Raw genomic sequence first — 20407 nt, forward strand, 5'->3', positions numbered from 1 at the left:
TTGAGCCTTGTAACATGAACTCAGCTCCACTTTCCAGACTTCAAGCTTTGAGACTTAACTCCCACCCAAAAAAAACTCAACACAAAACCCCCACAATGTTAACCTTTTCTAAAGTAATATTGCTTTAATTGAACTTCTCCTGCACAGTGCATAGAGCCATATATGAAACACAATGTATACCATCTACAACAGGAAGGCTTTATGAACAGGGGTTTCTGACAGCAGATGCAAGTGTCAGAGAAGCTGGCTGCGTTTCACCCCCAAGAAACAAACCTAACACAGCAGAACTAGAGTCCTATACTGGACAAATACCTGAAAGAGAAAAAGGGAGAGATTCATTTTACAGTTCTGCAGAACCACAACAGAATTTCACTTGCAATTAGCACTGCCTTCAATCCAAAGTGTATTAGCAAAACAGCTACTTGCTTTAAAAACTTGAGGGCAAACTCTCCTTAAAGCTGCATATCCTTTATTGTGAAACCTGAGCTAGAATCTCCCTCAAAACAAGCACCTTCTTGGTAAGAATGCAAACATGCCAAAGCACCGTAGAACAATACACAAAAGATCGCCAGTATATGATGTACCACAAGCCACTGAGATCTATTAGCACTATGGAAACAACACAGCTGTTTGTCATCACAAGTTGTCACAATCAGTAAAACAAGAGATGCACAAGAAACAGCATGGTTCTTCTCCCTGAAAACAGCGTCCAATCTTCGGAGAAAACCTGACAATGTGCAGACATGACAAAGGGCTGCAGGTGCTCTTGGGAAGCCGGAAAACCACAGTTACACAGGATGAGAAGATTTCCCTTTCTAGATTTATATTTACCCTTGTTGCCGTGCAAAAATCCCGAAAGACTGCAAATAGGTCTTTATGGGATTAGGACACACGTGGCTTCAAGAGTTGTTTTTCTAATGCACAGCCTTCATTTTAGAGTTTCCTTCACCACAGTTATCTACTTCCTGCTTTTTATTAATTTCTTACAGTTCTTTGACTATTACTCTTCTGATCTGCTACTTAAAATCCTCACATACAATGGCAGGCAATTGATTACCTTTTGCCGCTCTGGAAGGATCGAGGTCACAAAGTTCTTTGAAAGTGGTAGCTTGGTACTCACTAGCAGCTGAAAAGGTTTTATGTTAGGAACTAGAATCAAGACAAAAATCCTCATGCCTACTGCTTTAGAGCTGAACTATCAGAGGACGAGCACGTGCACTTCCATATGCTCTATTATAAAAGTGAAGGTAGCAGAACTAGAAAAGACAAAGCTAAAATTCTTCCGCAGGCAGAGACATTGAGCGTAGTAGCACTCTTGAGCTTGGAAAAGGAATGACAGGGAGGAAGGAAGGTTGTCACAGAAATCTGTAAAATCATGAATGGTGGGAAGAAGGCAAGGATGGAAAGGACATTATCATTCACTGTTATTTACTGCTTCCTATAACAGAAGAGCAATGGGCACCTAATGAAATTACTGGAGAGCAATTTTATGAGAAAAGGAAATACTTTTTCATACAAGACATAATTAAATTACAGAACTCATGCTCACAGGATGTTGTGGATGCCCGAAATATAAATAAGGCTAAAAATGATTTTTAAAAAATCATGTTAGAAAAGTCTATCAAGAACAATTAAAGAAAATAACATGAATGACATACCAAGTCTGAAAGCCCTAAACCGAACAACTGCTGAAAGTGAAGAAGATACCATAAGGGAGAACCACTTTAAGCTAGCCGTGTTTTTTGTTTTTGTTGCTCCCTTAAGTTTCTGCTGCTGACCACTGTCAGAGGCAACCTCTAAAGAACTACATGAGCCTAAGGTCTGCTCGATACCCCATTCTTACAAGCTGATGTACTATCTGATGATGTACAAAATGGAACTGTAATCCAACTCTTGTAAAGTGAGCTCCAGCTTCCAGTCAGTATATTAGTTTGCATTGGAAATAATGGAATTAAGAACACTGTCAGAAGACTTTGATAAAAGTAACCACAACAATTATACTGGGTCAGATTAAAAGGCCACATCTGATAAGAGAACCCTCAATCCGATAAATTCAGATTAGATATAAGGAAGAAGTTCTTTATTGTGAGGGCGGTGAGGCACTGGAACAGGTTGACCAACAACGTGGTGGAAGTGGATGGAACACTCCATCCCTGGCAGTGTTCAAGGCGACGTAGCCCAGCGTGAGGCATCCCTGCCCATGGCAGGGGGGTTGGAACCAGACAGTTTTAAGGTCCTTTCAAACCCAAACCATTCTATGATTCTATGATATATCCAAGCTTCTTCTAAGGGAGATATATATTTTCAGAAGAAAAATCCACAATAAATTTGTTCTCCTTAGTACAAAGGTACACAGTTTGTTATCCTGAGATACATAACCATCTCATAGAAATACAAGAGTTACGGGACTGAATATTACTATCCGTACACATTTGTCACCTTCAATTTTATATTAACATGTACCTAACAGGAAGATATTATGACTTTTATGCTAAAAATTGTACAGAGCCATCTAATAGATAAAAGTTTCTTTATAGGTAAATACATGTCAAGCTTAAATACCTTTATGAATAAGAGGAACATATTCAAATTACCAGAAAGAGTAGTAACTAAACGCAGATCTCGTCTAGTGATTACTGCAAAGCCAACTGCTCAAGAGGTAATTAACACCTCTTAAACTACAGGCTTTCACATATGACAATTATTACAGTTCCAAAGAGCTCTTATGTCAGTAAATGTTTATAGTCTTGCTTCCCTCGTATTATTTGCATTCCAGAAAAATTCAGAAATAGAAAGGAGAGATGACAGCAACATACTGGATACAAAATACTAGTTAGAAATTCACTGTTTCTGCACTGGTAACAAGTTCTCAGCGAATCCTGCCACCTTCTGAAAACAGAATTAGGCCAGATGAAAGACTGTGGCCAGTATAACATACAATCCTGACAGAGCATCTGTAAAGTGATAAGCCAAAAGAAAAATAACTAAGTCCAAATAACTCGGTCCAGTGGCCTTCACGCTGACCCTTTTGCAGTTAACATTAACAGGAGGAGAAAATAGAGAGCTTTCTCTCTCTTAACTTTGACCACCACCTTACCCATCAGGAATAAAATAACAAAGCATGTCCCACCAGATGACCTTCAGTGTATTACCAAACGAGGTAGTAGGCTTGCACATCCTTGCAGAATTCAAGCTGTAAGGCTCATTCCTTCCAAAAGTTTACTTTTAAAACACCAGAGAAATGAAAAGCTGCTCCTGTGAACTTATGCTTGTTTTCAGCATTTTTAACAGAAATTTTTATAGTTTTATATTGTGTCTTGTGTTATCTGGTGCTTTTGAAATCCCAGCTCCTGGAATTATGAGAAAAGTGCAGCTTGTCCGTTAAGAAACAAAACCAAAATAAACCAAAGAAACATCTCATTACAACATGTCCCCCCTCCAAAAAAAAAAAAAGCTGAAAAAATCAGAATGAAAACCCTAAAAGATAAACAATGACCTACAATTGACTCTTGTTTTTGCAGGCACATTCTATATTCCTGTTTGGGATCAAGATGTATTTGTTTCAAGAAAAATTTATAACTTTTTCAATAGCTTTTAATTGGTTTCTGGTATAAATTGGATCATTTATTCTTATTCATCAGCACTATATTACAGCCTTTATAAATGCATGATAAGCATTCTCGTGTAATTAAAGATGTAAAAGAAGTATGTTAATAATAAAAAAGAGCAACACCTGGAAACTCCCTCCCCTTCCTTCTGAAGAGCCTTCCTGCTTCCAGTGCTCAGTCTGTCCACTTGCCCTGTCTGCAGATGCAGTGGTTTCGCAGAAGAAAATGAGACCTAGTATTGAAACGGTAGATATACTCCCTCACCTACAGCAAGGCTTTTGTTGTATATATAAAAAGAAAGGTTAAAATAAAAAATAAGTTGGTCAAACACACAGAAGGAAGCTTACTTGGTATATTTACAGAAATCTCAAAGTTACAAAAGTGAGAATTCAATTATGACAAGACGTGATTCTATTATGCCTTGACGTATGATTCTATGATTTTGTAAGAGAAATATAGAAAAAGGATATTCTGTTAATGATCATACATTCAAATTGATAGTTGCAAAAGGGCCTTACTTCCTAGTATGCACCCTGAATACTCGGAGGCAATATAATTTTTACAAAGCCCAACACACCCATTTTAGTGCAAAAACCAATCCTGTATGAAAAATCAAATAAACTTCCTATACTGTGCCAGTGGCAGGTGAGCCCCAAAATCTCTGTTTTTCTGATGTTGCCTTCCTACTTTTCAGACCTCTTTGTTAGGAAAATGTTGGTTATGTTTCAGCACAATTAACCACGGAAAGCAATGAAGTCCGGAGATTACAGAGTTCCTAAGTCAATCTAATGACAGGCTTCAGTGGCAAAAAAACCCTGAGACTCATTATTCTGGTTTAGTTAAGCACAAAAGAGAATAAGGTAATTTGAGTTTAACACCAAATATTATCTTGAAAGTCTGCTATAGCTACATGCTATAGCATGACATATGATGTTGGCTTGCCTACGAAACTGTTGAACTAAATTTCAAACAATTTTACAAAGGCCAAACCAGATCACTATTTCTTGTTATTAGTTTGTTTTTGTAAGGAGCAAATACAGTTATGCTGTTTAATTACAATTCCACAAACGAAGGCAAAAAGTTGTGTACAGGTTTGTGTGAACCAGCTTTCTGACAAAAGATTGTTTTTCTGACCTGGCCAAATTGCTTGATTTAGGTCTGGCAAAATGAACAAAACCCACCAATGTCCAAGGTACTAGTCACCATTCTTTGACAGATTCCAATCAAATACTGGCTATAAACCGCCTTACATTTCCAAATCTTAAAGCCCCATGCAGCACATCAGAAGTTGCTTTACCTTGAACTTCAAGGAATGACTAGGGGTACTGCTCTTACATTAGACAACTTTTTTTCTTCCCTTTGACTGCAAGGAAAATAAAGCAATCCCAGGGGAGGAATCTCTGACACGTGAAGGAGAAACTAGAAGTCCAATTCATAATGTATTTTAAACCTATGTAAAAACATTCAAGGGCTATGGATCAGAAGTCTAAAACATCATTTGTCAATTCACTACTGAAATGATGAGCATTCAGAAAGATACCTTTACAGTATTAACTGCACACCATGCACTCTGCAACTGAAGCTCTTAGATACCACCTGATTTTCCACTTAGCAGAATTTTTACTAGTAGATAAAATAATTGTATTCAATATCCAGAGCTAAGTGGCATTGCCAACCAGAGCTACTAAGAAGTAAAACAGAAGTGCTACTTACAGTTACTAGACGCTCCCGTATAGTTCAGTGTGTACTGATCTGCGACCAGCATCCTTTAAGTTTGCAATATACATGCCCCAACAGCTTCATACTCTCCGTCTCTGTAGCATCTCCAACTCAAAAATGGGAAAATACACTGATATGCTTAAACAGACGCTTAGTCTAATGAAGAATGGTGCTTTAGTGGGAGAAAAGAAAAGCTGCCCCCATTCAACTGCCGGTAGATGTAACAGAGGAAACATTACATGTTGACCACATAAATGACTGCTTTTTCTAATAAGCCAAGAAAAAAAAATGAGAGAGATGGCTACACAGGAATTAAAGCAGCGTGTGCATAACAGTGCATTCTCTACTGAATTGATTTCAGCTTGCAAGACATTGATGTATTTTCTGACTGACTCTGCTCAGGAGACAAGCTTTTGAAACACTACTTTCAGCTCACAAGCCTTTAGATATCAATCATATCAAGATTTAATCAGCTCAACTTTGGACCAGAACAGCCCCTCGCCCTGCAAATCAACTCATACAAATATATCTATGCTATTTTTTTCTACTTAACTGCCTGCATAAACACAAAAAGACTTAAAAAATGTATGGCAAAGATCCACTCTTTGAAGACAAAATTCTTCTTAAGGCTGCTAACCTCGACTCCCTGACGGTGCATTGCAGGAGTGGTAGAAATTGATTTAGTGAAAGGCTTCTATTAGTGAGAGCGCTGCTCTCATCTCAAAGTCCCTCCCCTCACTATAATCAATAATTTAAGCAAAGCCAAGAATCATGTCAGCCAAAATGACCAGGGTAACCTGACTGTCTTTTTCTTGCAGAGTATTAGTGAAATTAAATTAAAGCCTGAATGGGAATGTATTCCAATTTAAAAATTAATGTGGCCAATCTGAGTTGTGCATTTTGGCTTTCATTTTGAGAAGGGAAGGAAGGATGGGCTCCTTTCTTCCTTACCAAAAACTTCTCAGTTCAGGAAAGAGCCAAAAATCCACTTCTAAAAAGTAAAAGAAGCCATAACCTTAGAGTATTTTATCAGTTACGTGCAAACAAAAACGCGCTCTACAGACCTACAACTCCTACTTGAGCATTATGACAGTGCTACTATACTTTCAGTGCACTGCAACTATCTCTGAGTGAACACTGAAGCATTCCATATTTAAATTTAGCACTACGGAATCCCAATTCAAAAGCAAGTAAAACCAGAATAATAGGAAAAAATTCAGTCGATATTAAATTATGTCACTGTTTAAGAAGAAAATAGTTTCATTAAGAAACAGTTTCATGAAGAGTTCTGAGACTGACTACTGCAAGGATTTTGCGTGAAAATTATACTAGATAATAAATTAGTCCAGTGTATCAAATGATGTACATATAAGATGATCAACATAACAAATAGCAGTTGAAAACAATCCCTGTAACACAACACGATATAAAAATGGATAGAAATGCCCCAGAGACCCTACAAGCAGGGAGCAAAAATATATGCTTCATATTTAGGGCTGTCCTCCCCCTCTTCCCCCAAGAATTTGTCATCACTCAAGTATCATGGATAAATCTACTATGCAAACCAAAGGACACGCACTGCTAGGCTTTAGAAATCCAGATCTCAGGCACTGCAAGAAACCCACTTAATGTCATTACCTTGAGCTCTGTGGCATCCTGATATTGGACATTTACAACCTAATGCTGAGTACCCAGGGGCTCCATACATCTCAAAATGAAGCAACTGAGCCTTAATAGCAAATGTATGTGCTTTCATGGGATTGCTTAAAAAAGGCTTCATGTCCCTTAAGGCAGGGACCACACATCCACTCTCAAGCAAGCACTGAGTTCAGAGCAAGGTCCCTGCAGTATGCCAAATCCCATCATACCAGACCTCTCCTGGCCCATGGAGATGGCATAGTGCTACCCCGAATCCACCCACCATCTTTTGCTGCAGCAGCAAGGAACCCAAGGCTGCCTGCAGCACCATCTAGTCCATGTCTTGGTGGTACATGCTGTGGGTTTCTGTGTGTTTAATGCCACAGCTTGCAGTAACAGAGTTGTGACTCAAGAGACCTGTGATCTCAATTCAGCCAATCCCAATCTCATGTTGTTAATTAAAGCAGAATTAAATTTCAATCAGCTAAAGTTGATTTGTGTAAGAGTTAACCATTTGAGGAACCAGCACATTAAGACTCTGGGGTCTAAAGAAGCTGCTAACCTATGGAGATTAAAAGAAGTGTCTGCAAGTGCAAATATACCAGGGCAGTTATCTTCCATTTGCTTTCCCCGCCAGTGACAAGCTTACCACTGCTTAGGGAACCTGATGCTGTAGATGCTCAGAGAAACAACTGTCCCAGCCCAGGCTTGGGGTTTCCACTCTGCAGAGGATTTAGCTGCAGAGAGGCATGAACCACTTCTGAGCAGGGGACTCCCAAACCTGTACCAGCCACTTGCATTGGCATACACCTAGATGAATTGCTGCTACCCCAGCAGCTGTGAGATCCTCCACAAGCTCTGGGGCACTGAAAAGATCAGAGGCTCATTCTGTTGAGCAGCAACACGGTTTCTCCACCACACCTCCCCCAGTTAAGATACAAGAGCACAGAAGAAGACAAGCTAGCACTCAACAAGGCTGCAAAGAGCTCCCACCTAGCAGAATATACCTGTTCTCAGCCTGCCTTAATGAACAGGGCCTGCAGATTAAGAGTCCTCCCAAAGGTAACACTGCTTTTTCCTTCCCTTCCCCAGAGACTTCTATACCCATTTCAAAGTATCAGTCAGGTGGACTGAAGTTTGGCCCAAGTTCTATGCAGCATTCAGAAGTGCTGAGGCAGAGGTTTATTGGATCGATTTTGGTCATTATTATTACTTGTACAGCTTTATGAAACAGGAACTTTTTGTTTTTAAGGGGGGCAGTTAGCCTGACATGAGTCATGGCTTTTTTTCTGTGCAACCTCCTGCCTTATCATTCCTCTGAAAGACCTATCAGGACCCTAACTTTTCCCCATTACCTTCTCTCTTTTCCCTTATGTGGTTTGTTTTCCTTTCCTCTTTGCTTGGTCCTGCATCTGACTGGACCTGAAGTGTTCCCATGGTCTCAGGAGAGACCTTTAAAAACATGTAATGCTAGGGACAGAAGAGCTTTTTCGGCCAGACTCATGCAACCTCAGAGAGGACATGCAAGATCCAGAATGACACCCAGCCACCACTGAAAAACACAGAACTTTAAAAGCTTCCAAAAGTAGTTTGTCAAGGTAAGTACCAGACACAATGAAGCTATTCACTATTTCTGAAACTTGACCTTTCCCTACAGATGTTCAAAGGAGCCTTCCACTTGCCTGTAACACACAAGCAGCCCTGTGTAAAAAGCACATCCTAGCATTTCTTAGCATTATCCATCAATGTAAACTGCACTATGGAGTTAGGGGAAGCTTGTGATCTGAAGGCATAGTGCATTACTCTACAGCTTCCACCGAGGTCACAGTACAATGCTGGCATTCAGTTTCCTGTGTTGTCTCACAACAACCTCTATTCCCTATTATCACTTTTCACTTTCCAATAGCCAGGCCTGCAGGCATTTGTTTACCCCACAACTATACATTTTACTGAGTAAAAAAATATTTAGTTTTAAAACTAAAACTATTTATTTTTAAAACTGATTTTAAAACTGTTTGCTGGTGACACCAAGCTGTGTGGTTCAGCTGATACACTGGAGGGAAGGGATGCCATCCAGAGGGACCTTGACACGCTTGTGAGGTGGGCTGAGGCCAACCTGATGAAGTTTAACCATGACAAGTGGAAGGTCCTACACCTGGGTTGGAGCAATCCCAGGCACAGCTACAGGTTGGGCAGAGAAGAGATTCAGAGCAGCCCTGCAGAGAAGGACTTGGGGGTGTTGGTCGATGAGAAAATGAACAGGAGCCGGCTTCAGTGTGCGCTCGCAGCCCAGAAAGCCAACCGTATCCTGGGCTGCATCAAAAGGAGCGTGACCAGCAGGTCAAAGGAGGTGATCCTGCCCCTCTGCTCTGCTCTCATGAGACCTCACTTGGAGTATTGTGTGCAGTTCTGGTGTCCTCAACATAAAAAGGACATGGAACTGTTGGAACAAGTCCAGAGGAGGGCCACGAGGATGATCAGGGAACTGGAGCACCTCCCGTATGAAGACAGGCTGAGAAAGTTGGGGCTGTTCAGCCTGGAGAAGAGAAGGCTGCGTGGAGACCTCATAGCAGCCTTCCAGTATCTGAAAGGGGGCTATAGGGATGCTGGGGATGGACTCTTCATCAGGGACTGTAGCGATAGGACAAGGGGTAACGGGTTCAAACTTAAACAGGGGAAGTTTAGATTGGATATAAGGAAGAAATTCTTTACTGTTAGGGTGGTGAGGCACTGGAATGGGTTGCCCAGGGAGGTTGTGAATGCTCCATCCCTGGTGGTGCTCAAGGCCAGGTTGGACAAAGCCTTGGGTGGCATGGTTTAGTGTGAGGTGTCCCTGCCCATGGCAGGGGGGTTGGAACTAGAAGATCTTTAGGTCTTTTCCAACCCTAACTATTCTATGATTCTAAAACACTCAAAATCATTGCATTGCACTTACACAAAGCAGCAGTCTGATTTTGCCCAGATTAGGAATTACATACTCTACTATGCCAGCAAGGAAAATGTCCCTGAGAAGACAAGCACAGAGCGAGAGAGGAAGCATCAAGGGCAAAATAAGTTAGCTTGTTAAGCTCCTGATCAGTGCCCAGCAGCTGGTTAACATCAAAATTAACAAAGCTATTTCAGTTAGGAAAGGGCCACATTTGACACTGTTTTAGCCAAAGCACTAAGCTATGCACAGCAATGCTCTGGTAGTGAAAGCACAGCCACTAGAAGGCAAGTGTCTTTGAACTCAGAGCACTCAAGGACAGATGTCACACTGGGAAAAAGCTGTGTTTGGAAATATGACAAACCACCCTAGACCCTTTAGGCACAATATAACAGAGATTAACCAAGGAGTGATTTTTAAGACAAAGCCAGACCCAGAAAAGGAACAAATTTAGTTTCTGCAGGGTTGATGTTGTAGGCTCTATGCAGCTAGCTAATTCATTTGTGAGTGTTACTTGATGTGCATCACGCTTAGCCTATAGTTGTTCCTCCAGAACACAAGTCCTCATTCTTACCTCCTGTCTGCTGCCTGTCTTGGACACCAGCAGGCATCTCAAGGGACACCAGGCAGGCAGTTGAACCAAGCCCTCCCTAGAGAGGAGAATGAATGGCTCTGGTGAAATAAAGAACTGTTCTTTATCTTTTTGGTAAACAGTAAGAATGAAACTGCAAGCGCGACCATACAACATATGCTGTAAAGTGTAACTGCAAACAGAGCTTGGGAGAGGATGCTAAACACAATTGTATAAAACATCTATCCTGCCATTCCTGACTGTGAACACATTAATTCACTTTTCACACCTATTTTTATTAACTATCCCAATTCAAAAGGGTGCTGCTCACTGCTCTTTCCTGTAGAAATTCTGGTTTCAAGTCGGAGCACTTATCCGAGGAGCCAAGATATGGATTCAGGTGGTGCCACTGCAAACCAAAGGGTTTGCAAAACCAGCCTGACTGTCCAAATGCAACAAGCGGTCTCCCTGTACAAATGATAGCAGCATGTACTTGAGTCATCTTTCAAGTTCAATTTATTTTGTGGCCTTCTACCAGTAGACTCTGAATGCTGACAGCCACTGTGAACATGGTGTAACCATGTGGCCTTTTAGGTTTTATTTCTTTTAAACTGGCTTACTTTTTCTTCCCTGAAGTCCTCTTATAGGGATAGCTAAAAGGAAGACACACATGCAGTTAGTTATTCCATATACAGAATGTTACCTACACTGGGGATATACAGCAGCAGCCACCTTTCCTATTTCATATGCAGCCAGTAAATGGTGGAGTCCAAGACTATAGAACATGCACCGTTCTTGATACACAGTTATCAGTGATGTGCAGGATTAAAAAAACAGCTCAATACTAAAAGCTGACACACCATAAGATGCATAGCAGGTATGAACCAGAGCCTCCTTTCCCCAGAATCTGAAAACTGGATGTTTACCTAGAACCTTACAATTGTACAGGTGATAATATATTCTTTTTCTAGTATTGTAGGGTTTGTCCACAGTGTAATTGAACGTATTTCTGCTAACATGTACATTTTTCCATAATCAGGAACACAGAAAATATGTTCTGCAGTAAATACCATACTTGTTATTTTGATGCCTATAACGGATAGATACTGCAAAGGAAAAACTGCTTTCTTAAGAGGACATCCATTTTAATTTTGTCAAAGATGCTGGTTAAAATCAGAGGAGGAACTGACCATCAGTATAAATCTGACTCGTTTATGATTTGCTGTAAGTTTTACTGTATTACAGGGCTATTCTACCTAAATGACTGTTATTTCAGAATACCAGGCTCTATTTAAAAGAGTGACACTCCTGATCCCCAAGAGCCAGACTCACTGCTGTCATTTCTCTACTGGGTTGAACTTGATTATTCGTAGCCGGCTATTAAACTGTCCTCCTGGATCTGCTTGGAGACTAGCAGCAGACAGGCATTTGGTATATGGTAGTTGCATGCAGTGGTGGCACACCCCAAAAAAGAGAAGACTTGTATTTTTGATTCCCCTTTTGTCCTGGGTTCAGCAGTAGCAGTCAGTTTTTCTCCTTCTTAGTAGCTGTTGCAGCACTGTGTTTTTGACTTTTGGCCTGGGAAGAGCTGATAACAACTGATGTTTAGACTGACCAAGGACTTTGTGAGTCTCATGCTCTGCCAGGGAGGAGGAGGGGCCGGGAGGAAGCAGGGACAGGACGCCTGACCCAAACTAGCCAAAGAGGTATTCCATACCACAGCACGTCATGCCCGGGGATGTAACTGGGAGCTACCCAGAAGGGCACGTCCTCTTTTCGGTCGGGCTCATTTCCGGCGAGCGGTATCATATTTTCTTCCCTTGTTATTTCCCTTATCATTATTATTATTGGTGGCAGCAGTAGTGATTTGTGTTATACCTGAGTTACTGGACTGTTCTTATCTCAACCCGTGGGAGTTACATTCTTTCGATTCTCCTCCCCATCCCTCTGGGGAGTGGGGGGGGGAAGTAGACTGCGTGGTTCTAATTTACAGCCGGGGCTTAAACCACGACAGTTCTTTTTGGCGCCCAACGTGGGGCACGAAGGGTTGAGATAACGACAGATCTGACCGGAGTGTGTCTAATCGTATTTGTGATAAGCATTCAGTGTTTTGGATTAATAGTCACTCGTCACAATGCTGATTTATTGGCTCTCAAAGTTGTTGTTTTTGATCTCACAGTCTCAATATGCTGTAGGTTACTTAGAGCCGGTATTTGCTGTGTTGGTGTTTTTTAAGTGTGGGGCTTGGGCTAAGGTTGTTGTCTCGTTGTATTTTGTGGCAATGACTTGTAATACAATAGAAGGATTGATCATGAAACTGATCTGGCTTGTGTTCCCAGTGTGGTCACTACCTTTATACTTTGGGAGGTATATAATACAAATGCTTAGCAACTATACATCTTTTTTCTCCTTCCTGGGTGGTCAACCTATGAAGGAGACATTCTTTTACCCTCCCAGTGCCCCTCCCAGACCGTTTGCAGCATCGTTTGAGAGTTTTGAAGTTTTTGAATGGCCTTTTAATATTGTTGAGACCTGTTTGCTGATTGTGATGGGGGTCACCATGTTGGCACGCATACAGAGTGTGTTTTGTTCACAACCATTACGTCTGATCTCAAGAGTTAAGCAGAGTCGGGTTTGGGTCTTGTCTGGGGTTAGACGACAAAATAGGGGGACCGAGAGATTTTCCCCGAGGTTGGACAGCCATGAGTGGCAGGGTGTGTGGGATAGTATGGGCAAGTATCTAGGTCAGTGGGCCCCTCCAGTGCTTTGGAATTTCACCACCGAACAACTGCAAAATCCAGAAGAATTAGTAAAACACTTAAATGAGGTGTGCTGTCATCCTGGTCATACCAGAGAGGGACAAATCATGTCAACGTGCTGGGGCTTGGCCTATGCTTACAGGGCCTTGTTCAGCGCGATCCAGCACCTTCAAAAGGGAAAAAATGTCCCTGGATCTGAGGGCGAAGCAACAGACAGCGCAGCTACTCCAGCTCCGAGCACAGCAGCTACACCACCCCCAGCGACAAGTACAGCCACTACTCAAACTTCGACTGCAACAGACAGTGCAGCTACCCCAGCTCCAAACACAGCAGCTACACCACCCCCTGCAACAAGTACTGTTGCTACTCAAACCACAGTGATGACTGCAGCTAAACCAGAGGACCAATTCGTACCAATATCGATTGCCCCTCTACGCAAGAGAAAAAGCAAAAAAGACGCAAGAAGGGTGAAGCAAGATGAAGAAACAATGTATTCACCACTCAGGACAGCATCTGGTCAGGAGTCATCATCACATGATGAAGAAGAAGAAGAGGTGACTTCTCGACCTCGGACCTCAACCAAGCTAAGGAATATGCGAAAAGATTTTACCCGTCAACCAGGGGAGCACATCATCACCTGGTTGCTCCGATGCTGGGACAATGGGGCCGATGGTCACGAACTAGGAGGTACGGAAGCCAAGCAGCTGGGATCACTTGCTAGAGAAGGGGGAATTGACAAAGCAATTGCAAGAGAGAAAAAGTCCCTCAGTCTTTGGAGGTGGCTCTTGGCAGCTGTGAAAGAAAGGTTTCCATACAAGGACGATGTTATGAGTCGTTCGGCCAAGTGGACTACTTTAGACAAAGGCATCCAGTCTCTGAGGGAATCAGCCATCGTAGAGATGATCTATCACACCAAACCGAATAACGGAGATATACCCATAGACCCAGATGAAGTCGAATGTACACGACCCATGTGGCGAAAACTTACACGGAATGCACCGTCATCATATGCCCATTCATTGGCAACAGTAACCTGGGGTGACATAGTAACACCAACAGTGGATGAAATGATTCATAAACTCCGAGAGTTCGAAGACAATCTCACCCCTTCCATCATCTCAGCTGTGGAAAAACTGTCCCAGGATGTCAAACAATTGAGGGACGATCTATCTGATTTATCCAGCTCCTCACGTGTACCAACACACGTCTCAGCTGTTAACAAAAGACGTCCTATTGTTTGAGACAGAAGATATAGAAGGCAAACACCACGGGCCACCCTATGGTTTTACCTGCGGGATCATGGAGAAGACATGACGAAGTGGGATGGAAAACCTACTTCAGCTTTGGAGGAACGGGTGCATGAATTGAAAATAGGAACAAGGGTCAAGACTAATCATCCCATGAGAGCTGCGGCTTCAGTCTCTGGTGAGCAGGTTCCCAGATGGAGTGGAAGAGCTGATTTTACTCCAGCTCCTGTGATAACGAAGAATAATCCCTTTCAACATGACTTAGGTGTCCAACGTTGTGATGACTGTTAGAGGGACCCTGCCTCCAGCCAGGTGGAGGTAGGGGATAATCGGATTTACTGGACTGTGTGGGTCAGATGGCCTGGCACATCAGTCCCACAGAAGTATAAAGCTCTCGTAGATACCGGTGCACAGTGTACCCTGATGCCGTCAAGCTGTCAAGGGGTGGAACCCATCTATATCTCTGGAGTGACAGGAGGATCCCAAGAGTTGACTGTACTGGAGGCTGAGATCAGCCTGACTGGAAGGAAATGGCAAAAGCACCCCATTGTGACTGGTCCAGAGGCTCCATGCATCCTCGGCATAGATTACCTCAGGAGAGGGTACTTCAAAGACCCAAAAGGGTACCGATGGGCTTTTGGTATTGCTGCTTTGGAGACTGAGGAAAATGAACAGCTGTCCACCTTGCCTGGTCTCTCAGAGGATCCTTCTGTTGTGGGGTTGCTGAAGGTCGAAGAACAACAAGTGCCAATCGCAACCACAACAGTGCACCGGCGGCAGTATCGCACCAACCGAGACTCCCTGATTCCCATCCATAAGCTGATCCGTAGCCTGGAGAGTCAGGGAGTGATCAGCAGGACCCGCTCACCCTTTAATAGCCCCATATGGCCAGTGCGAAAGTCTAATGGAGAGTGGAGACTAACAGTAGACTATCGTGGCCTGAATGAAGTCACACCACCATTGAGTGCTGCCGTACCGGACATGCTAGAACTTCAGTATGAACTGGAGTCAAAGGCAGCCAAGTGGTATGCCACGATTGATATTGCCAATGCATTCTTCTCAATTCCTTTGGCAGCAGAATGCAGGCCACAGTTTGCTTTTACTTGGAGGGGCGTCCAGTACACTTGGAACCGACTGCCCCAGGGGTGGAAACACAGCCCTACCATTTGCCATGGACTGATCCAGAATGCACTGGAACAGGGGCAAGCTCCAGAACACCTGCAGTACATTGATGACATTATTGTGTGGGGTGATACAGCGGAAGAAGTCTTTGAGAAAGGGAGGGAAATAATCCAACTCCTGCTGAAAGCTGGTTTTGCCATAAAACGGAGTAAGGTCAAGGGACCTGCACAGGAGATTCAGTTTTTGGGAATAAAATGGCAAGATGGACGTCGCCAGATCCCTACAGATGTGATCAACAAAATAACAGCAATGTCTCCACCAACTAATAAGAAAGAAACACAAGCTTTCTTGGGTGCTGTGGGGTTCTGGAGAATGCACATCCCAAATTACAGTTCGATTGTAAGCCCTCTCTATCATGTGACCCGGAAGAAGAATGATTTTAAATGGGGCCCTGAGCAACAACAAGCCTTTGAGCAAATTAAACGTGAGATAGTTCATGCAGTAGCCCTTGGACCAGTCCGGACTGGGCCAGATGTAAAAAATGTACTGTACACCGCAGCTGGGGAGAATGGTCCTACCTGGAGCCTCTGGCAGAAAGCTCCAGGGGAGACTCGAGGTCGACCCCTCAGCTTTTGGAGTCGGGGATACAAAGGATCTGAGGCCAGCTATACCCCAACTGAGAAAGAGATACTGGCAGCCTATGAAGGGGTTCGAGCTGCTTTGGAGGTGATTGGCACTGAAGCACAGCTCCTCCTGGCACCCAGGTTGCCCGTTCTGGGCTGGATGTTCAAAGGCAGGGTCTCCTCTACACATCATGCAACCGATGCGACATGGAGTAAATGGACTGCACTAATTACACAACGAGCTCAAATAGGAAATCCCAGTCGTCCAGGCATTCTAGAAGTCATCATGGACTGGCCATGATGTTTTTATCTCAACCCGTGGGAGTTACATTCTTTCGATTCTCCTCCCCATCCCTCTGGGGAGTGGGGGGGGGGGGGAAGTAGACTGCGTGGTTCTAATTTACAGCCGGGGCTTAAACCACGACACCTTTGAATAACGTTTTCAACAAGGGAGAAACAAGGCACTGGGTGAGCCAAAGGCTGAGGAATCGGGGAGCAGAGGAGGCTGCTGTCCCTGCACAGCCCCCCACAGCTCTGAAGTGAGCAGGGAGGATGACTGTCCCAGAACAAGAAAACCTGCAGGTCTCTAGCACCGAGAGTCCCACATCTCAGGGACCTTCCTAATTGTGGGTCTACCCCATGCTCTGGAAGGAGGGTGGTGGTGTTCAAATTAAGACAAAACAGGAAGCAAAAATGTTTAAGAAATGTGCCTGCATTTTAGAGCTGTTCTGGTGAGCTTCACCAAAGGGGGACCCCCCCAACCCGACAATGGCCTTAGCATCACTCACATCCTCCCCTAGGTCTAGGGATGTGCTTGGCTCCTGCTGTTCACACCACAGAGATTCCTAAAATGTAGGTGAAACTGATAAATACATAGAGACAGAGACAGAACAGATAGGTGGTGTAATAACATATGATGTGTTTACTTTGAAAGCTAGACTAAGAAAATTCTCTTGAGAGAGGACAAGAAAGCATCCCCCATGATTTAAAACCACTTCTGGGTCACCTTCAGTTTCAAAGATGTCTGGAGCTGGTGTCTGGTTACAGGCAAGACTCTCCAAATAAAGAGATCAGCTGGATCAGTGCAGTGGATCCTGGAGAAGATGCAGTGCCTGAGGCCAAGAAAGGCAAGCTTGGTTTTCTGGGGAGGGTTGTGGGTGTCAGTCAGCTCCAGTGGCAAGCCCCTGCCTGCCTGTAGGAACTGCTGCCTGAAACCCATTAGGGCTTGACACATGATAAGCATCTTGATAATATCCTATTGCTCTGCTGTCTACAAGTCTTTTTTGCTTCTCAAATTCATTTTTGAAGCACTGAATCTCAGAAAAAAAGGTTAGAAAGCTTTAAGTGCTCATAAAATTCTCTGAAAGCTGACGTCAATATAGTCCTTCTCAAGAAGCAGACACAGATAAGTTCTTTGGAGGAGAAAGAAGTTTCCTCAAAACACAGCTCTTATACTGCACTGTGCTTGTGGTGCTTGGTGCCCCTGTTATTAATGGGCTCTATTATATTTGTTTAGCCACATTACTGATCAGCAATATTAACAGTAGCTGGTTTGCTTAATAACCAGCCATTTGTTTGGCATCTTCAAATTGGGTTGACCTCATTCAGAGAAAGTCAAGCCTCTTGAAAACACCTTTTCATTAGACCGCAAGTAAAACTATCCTGCCCTAAGGAGAGTTCAGGACGATTTTGTCTAAACAATGAAGCATCCTCAGTGCAAATGTAAATTTTTTCCAGGGTCTTTGAATTACATACCTCCAAAACACTTCAAAACAAAACAAACAAAAGCCCCCACAAAACAACATTCAGTTTTCCAGTACTTGAATAATGAATTCTATTAACAGAGGGAAGAGAAGGACAAAACAATTCAGAAGCCCTGACAGAAGTACACTGTTATTTTAAACAGTGTCCTGTCAGGAAAACAGTATTTCTATCATATTCCTACGCATCCTAAAGTGGAAAATATAATCTCTGGATTGAATATTAGTAATTTTCCACGTAACTGCTGGAGACAGTTAATGGACTCTTTAATGGACTTAAAAAACACTCTTTAATGGACTGCTCTCAAAACTGTTGTCTCTCCTCACCCCTGCTATCCAAGGAGTCATATGACTGAAACTGTCTACTTTTGCAGATTTTTCTTCCAGGTATGTTTCTCCCTCTGGTCCCTAACATTTATTATTGGAGGAAGGGTTGGAGAGCACTGAGCTGCAAAGACCCCATGCAATGTTCTCCTCCCATGCAGATGCAGTGGCAGTGAGGAGCTCTACCTGCACTCAAAATCTAGGATCGCTAGGATGGGCATCACCAGGGCTCGCTGCACAACTCCCTGAGTCAGGAGGGCTTCCTTTCACCCATGCTGGCACACAGAGACAACAAGGAATGAAAGACTACACTAAGAAAACTGGAAAGATCTACCACAGGAAAGCACCACATGCCTCTGGAATAGATGGCATGAGCCTGTTGGGGCAACACGTCCACTGAAGGGAGGTTTAAAACCATATCAGACAATCACAAGAAAGCCAAGATATCCCCAGTCCTCGCTTTCTGAGGTTTGTTCTTCTTGCCTATTCCTAAATGGGGGGGGGGTGGGGGGGTGGGGTGTGTGTGCTCACATCTACTCTGTGGCCTCAGAGGGGCTAGATACGGCTCCCTGGGAATGTCTCAGGTTTTCAGTCAACCACCACTAACAAGCATACTGGATGTATTTTCTGCTTCTGGGAAAATACTTCTCTGTCACAAGCATGGCAGAAAGGTGCAAGAGGATTTCAGCAAGCAGCAAGTGCTACTCTATTTCCTTCAGCACCTCCAACTCCACCCACTGCTGTAGCACCCAATATTTTGGCAAGTGAGGCAACTCCTGTAGCTTGACCTGGCACAGTGAGAGGTGAATGCTTGCCAACTGGCACCACAGTAACACAGGTAATTCTTGGGAAAGAGATGGAAAAGGCACAGGTTATTACCATGCAAAACACTTAACTGTTCTTGACATTGCCTCAGAAAAGAAAGTTCAGTTCATTTACTCAACTATTATTTCACCTCTTATTTTATTGCCCTTCAAACATCCTTGGAGATACTTGCCTAGGGATAGCACACTCCTAAAATCTAGAAGGCTGAATAACCTAAGGACAACGAGAAAATTTGCCCCTAAATGAGTCAGTGTGGAGATACTTGTAAAAGTTGTGAGTCATCCTGGCATCCATGGCAACTCTCCATTTGACTTCTTAAGCTCTTTTCTATCGTATCGTTAGTTCATTTTTTAAGGAAACTGGAAACAATGCAACATTTTTATCAGTGGAGGTAAATTCAAGGTAGTCAATAATCCTAAGAGATGGATGTCTGCAAGTTGCAAAAGTTGGATGTCGGATGTTTTTAGAGTCCATGAATACTTACACAGGCATCTTAAAATCAGTGATCCAATCCAGTATAACAGGTCCTATGTCCTATCCAGGTCCACTCTCTGACAGTGACCGCAGGGATAAGAAAGAAACCTCTCTACGACTTTGCTCTTGAAAGGCAATTCTGAGGTTTTCTAGGGCTGTTTTTGAAACTCTTTTCTTATAGAGACTGAACTTGGATATCTGGATGTCTTTTCTGTAACTGCCTGTTTGTCATACATTGGTTGCTGGTATGGTGAAGGTAGAGATACTTTAAAAAAAGCCCTTTATGCTGCCTTAGAAGAGAGGTGAACTTTAAGGGTGTTATGAATTGATATTTTTAATTATTTTTTTTTGTTTAACAAGGAAACTCTCCATACTCAGCAGCTGAATTTCCCCTTTATTTCCACAGTGGTTACTAAACAAGCTAGTTTTCAGTAAATGTAAATTTTCTACCCACAGCTTCTCATTGCCAAACCTGGGTCAAGTACAAATACAGAAGCTCAGCATTAAGTTATCTAAATGCCTCCTGTTGATAGCTTCTCCAGAAAATGCTATTAGTGATATCATATGCATTATATCAAGTATCCCAAGAAACAGCATTAACCCAAATAGCGATTTTAGTAAACTGAAAACTTTTTCATTTGCATGTGAAGAGGTGACTTCATGAAAATTTCCCCTTTTAACAGCAAAGGTTTGTTACATATAAAAGAGAAGATCAGAAGATTCATTATATGTCACAGAGTGCTTCTGGCTGTGATTTTAAAGCTCCCTACACATTAAAATAACTCACTATTGTCATAATCATGCACGACTG

General features: G+C 42.8%; 1 protein-coding gene across 3 annotated transcripts in view; it reads right to left on the reverse strand.

Moving 5' to 3' along the window:
• APBB2 (amyloid beta precursor protein binding family B member 2) overlaps nt 1-20407 on the reverse strand; it is a gene marked incomplete at both ends in the record, with an annotated part of 118071 nt that overhangs the window by 80413 nt on the left and 17251 nt on the right. The window lies entirely within an intron of this gene.

The sequence above is a fragment of the Psittacula echo genome, assembly GCF_963264785.1.
Source record: "Psittacula echo genome assembly, chromosome: 1".
Lineage (NCBI taxonomy): Eukaryota > Metazoa > Chordata > Aves > Psittaciformes > Psittacidae > Psittacula > Psittacula echo.